Below are 4,625 nucleotides of genomic sequence, written 5' to 3'. Positions count from 1 at the left end.
ACATGGCTCATGTCTGGCATATCCAAACCCAGGAAAATCATAGACTTGTCAGCCATCTGTAAGCCCGAAAATACTCCAACATCCTTTGCTTAGGCCAACAAACATCAACATTGGCGCTCAGCTATGTCTACCGAATACATGGCTCTTCAAAAACAAGCCACCTGGTCTCTCGCTCCACCTCCTCCCTCCCAACCCATCCTAGGGTGCAAGTGGACGTTCAAAATAAAAAAACATCCCAACGACAACATAGCTCAATATAAAGCTCGTCTCGTGGCACAAGGTTGTTCCCAAGAATTCGGAGTCAATTATACATACACATTCAGCCCGGTGGCCAAAATGACGACCATTCGCGTTATGATCACTATAGCTCTCCACAAGAATTGGCCAATTTTACTTCTCGACGTGTCCAATGCGTTCCTCCACGGCAACCTTCAAGAAGAAGTCTGCATGCGCCAACCGCCGGGATTCATCGATCCACATCATCCTGGACATGTGTGCAAGCTTCACAAATCGATATACAGTCTCAAACAATCTCCTAGACAATGGTTCAACAAAGTCACCACGTTTCTCCAAACCTTTGGCTTCACCTTTAGCAAAGGAGTGGGGTGAAATAAGCAACTAGCCAATGGGTGTGTGCCACCTCATTATTGTTTTATATTTGTTACATTAGACTTATCTACTAATAGTTATAAACTAGCGCTTACTCGTCACACATATAAATTGAGCTTATTTTATGTTTTTTTAATCTGATCACATAGCCAAATATGCATTGCTGTTTTAATCCTCACTTATAAATAGGAGATCTAATAGGTAAGATCAAATCAAATAATTAATATTTTTCAATAATATTTATTGTTCACTATTAATAAATATTATCGAAAAAAATAAAATATTTTGATCTTAATAATTTGTAATATTTTAATTTATTTTAAGATGAATTGAACACAAGGCTGATGAATCAGTTTGAATGAGAATAAGCTAACTCAAAATTTCTTCTTTATCTTTTTGATGTCATAGAACACAAAAAATTCACATATAAGACTCTGAATTCTATAATTCGGATCTAAGTCTGGCGGGCTTGCAAGAAATTGATTAGATGTATAGGGTACAAAAATTAAATTAAACTAGTTTTATTTGTTTGGTTCGACTCTGTTGTCAAGCTATAAGTTCGAACTATTTATTATAATTTTGATTTTTTTAATGTTAGTTTTTGTTTTTTAAGTTGATTTTTTTTTTTATTGATCAAAACAAATTATGATTTATACTCATTTATCTAAATGTTAATTTAATAAACTTTTTTAATTATAAATAAACAACTTAAAATAAATAAAATTTAAAGATAATTGGGGAAATTTTTACTACACGTGATAAAATTATAAATTTAAGCAAACATTACTTTATTTTTTTTCTTGAAATAAGATATTTAAGCTGATAATTAATAGATCTATTGTTAAACTAAATTTTCTTTCAGTTCAATTATATTTGATACATCATCAAAAAATTATCTGGATCGGGCACGAATCTTGAGAAAAAATCAGGTTGGAAACTTCTAAAATTAAAATTGGAACCATCTGAACTCCGATTTTAGCAAACTTACAGTCAAACTGAGTGTCTTGGAAATATGAACCCAATGACACCAAAATCGACTCAATCCAAGCCCCAATGGGTCCAAATCAAGGGTCCGAAGCGCCGCTGTAGGGTTCGAACCACAATTTGGATTACCAAACAATTTCCAAACATGACGTGATTATTGTCGAATCGAGCGGCTCGACGAGACGAATCCAACAAGCTCAAGATCACTTAATTCCAACATCACTAAGACATTCAAATTTACATCAACTGGTCCACGATCAAGGGATTCAACATCGGCCGTCCATCCAAGTCACTCCCAATATGCCCTTGATCTACCACCTATTTATGGGTCATGTTACTCTAGAAAATATATAAATAGACCCCTCCTCCCTCTTGAATGGGGGGCTCTAAGTAAGAGAGTAAGAGAGAGATCGGAGATCGCTCTTGCCTCCTCGCTCCTCCTCGACCACCGCCTGGAGTTATGCCAGACCACCACTCGAGGCCCTGAGTTCCGTAGGACAGCCACTTGAGGCCCTGAGCTCCGCCAGACCACCACATGAGGCCCCAAGTTCCGTCGGACCACTACTCAAGGCCCTGACCTTCGCCAGACCACCACTTGAGGCCTTGAGCTCCGCTGGACCACCACTTAACACCTGGAGTTCTGCCAGACCACCACTTAAGGTCCTGAGCTCCACCGAACTACCACCTAACGCCCAAATTTCTGCCAGATCACCACTTGACGCCCGGAGTTCTGTCGGACCACCACTTGACGCCTGAGTTCCATCGGACCACCATCTAAGGCCCAGAGTTCTGTCAGACCACGACATGAGACTCTGACTTTTGTCGGACCATCACTTGAGGCCCGGACTTCTGTCAGACCCCCACTTTAGGCCTAGACTTCTACTGGACCATCACTTGAGGCCCGAACTTCTGCCGGACTACAACTTGAGGCTCGGACCACCACCTGATGCCCAGAGTTCTACCAGAGTACCATCCTACAACTACGATATTTTAGAACCCTGTCTCCTACCAACTACGGTCCTTCCGACCTCTGTCGCCTACTATGGTCCTTCCGATCTCCATCATCATACAACGATTTTTCTGACCTCGATCTCCTGCAAACTACAATCTTTTGGACCTCTATCTCCTGCCGACTACAATCCTTTCGACCTCCATCACCTATTATGGTCATTCCGACCTCTATCGCCAGACAATAATTTTTTTGACCCCTGTACCCTATCAACTACGATCTTTCCGACCATTATCGTCAACTACGATTTTTTCAACCTCTATCTTTTCGACTATATTCGTGCCGACCAAACAAACATGTCCATATTATAACTCCCACCATCTAATGTGCTCTATAAGATGAACATTTATGATGTCAATACAAGGCCTTCTCCCAAGGAAGGGCCTCATTTGTAATTGACTGCAAGTACTAGTGGATTCATTCAAACTGGGCCAGGCCCCATGGTTTTTCCTCCTTTTCAAGGGTTTCCACGTAAGAACTCTTGTGTCTCTTATGAATTCTACACCCTCTACCTTATTTGCTTGTGTGCTAGATCTTCGTACAATGCTAAGACGTTAAGCTATATATTTCTCTACCGCCACGAATATTCTAGGACGCAAAAATATTATATTTGAAAAACAATTTTGTTAGTTTAGTTTTCTAATTTTCAGAATTGAATGCAATTAATTTTCTAATTTGCAAACAAAATAGATTAAACATATCATTAACTTAGAAACTTCTCTCATAGCTACATCATAATCTCCTAAATAAATCACAACACATCAAAAACTTATCAGTGACCAATATCATCATAGGAAGAAATGCAAAGAATCAATTAGGGTTGCAAAAGAACTGAGTTGAGTCGAGTATATGCGTGTTCATGTTTGAGTTCTTTTATTATCAGCTTGTTCAAGTTCGGTTTGAGTTTAATTCAAGCTTTTTTGTTTGTGTTCAAGCTTGGTTCATTTAAACCAATGGGTGTTCATGTTTGGTTCTATTCGATTCATTTTCTGCTTATGGAGATTTATACAAACGAGTCATATCGAGCTATAAACGAGCTCTACTTCTATTACATTGACTTAAGAAACGAGTCTTATCGAGCCTACTAGCAAACTATTAGATTGATCCTATTCGTAAACATATCTAGCAAACTTTTTTAAACTATAAAAGAAGCTCATTCATGAACATATCTAATGAGTATTCTTGAGCTATCAAATGAGCCATTCATGAACATATCTAATTAGCATTTTTGAGATACCAAATGAGCTCGTTTACGAACAAATAGTCTATGATTCATCGTATATTTGTTCAGAGAGTGGGTTGTTCGCAATTTTAGGTGAATACAGGAAGTAAAAATAAAATATTAAAAGATTTTAGATGGGATTAGTAAAAATAAATTATTAAATTTAATAATATATATCTTTTAAAACTCTAATATTATTCTAATCGAGCCCTTAATGAATTTGTTCACGAGCGTTAAAGGGTACTGTTTATAAACAAAAATGAACAAGCTCGTTTATTTAGATATAGAGTATTTATCAAAAGTACACAGCTCACCTTGATTTGTTGGTTGGGAGCTTAGGCTATCAATTGAGAGGTATTGAGTTTGAGTCTTGTGTATGCGATGTGTGTGTCTGCCTTAATTAACCTAAATGTCCAAAAAATAATAATATTTATCAAAAGTGTTCAAGCTCGTTCGTTTACTTATCAAACAAACATGAACAAGCTCTTATCGAGCCGAGACACAAGTAACTAATCCAAGGCTCAATTCATTTGCTTCCCTGGAATTAATCAAGAGACTTTACTTAGTTGATAATTGTTTATCTATGAAATGCAATAGATGGAAGTAAGCAAAGGAAGAGTATATATATATATATATATATATAATTCAAACAATCAATGCATGTATATCCGGACATAGTTTTTTTCATAAGAAAAAAGAAAAAAAAGAAGCGCTGAAATTTCCTCAATGGGCTTATAAACTCTTCCTGAAGACTTAACGTATGGTTAATGGGCTTAGAAGATCGCATAGCGAATTTTATTT

This window comes from Dendrobium catenatum, unplaced genomic scaffold (assembly GCF_001605985.2).
Source record: "Dendrobium catenatum unplaced genomic scaffold, ASM160598v2 original_scaffold_185271, whole genome shotgun sequence".
NCBI classification, from domain to species: domain Eukaryota; kingdom Viridiplantae; phylum Streptophyta; class Magnoliopsida; order Asparagales; family Orchidaceae; genus Dendrobium; species Dendrobium catenatum.
The sequence above is the reverse complement of the archived record's forward strand: the minus strand, read 5'-3'. Positions refer to the sequence as shown.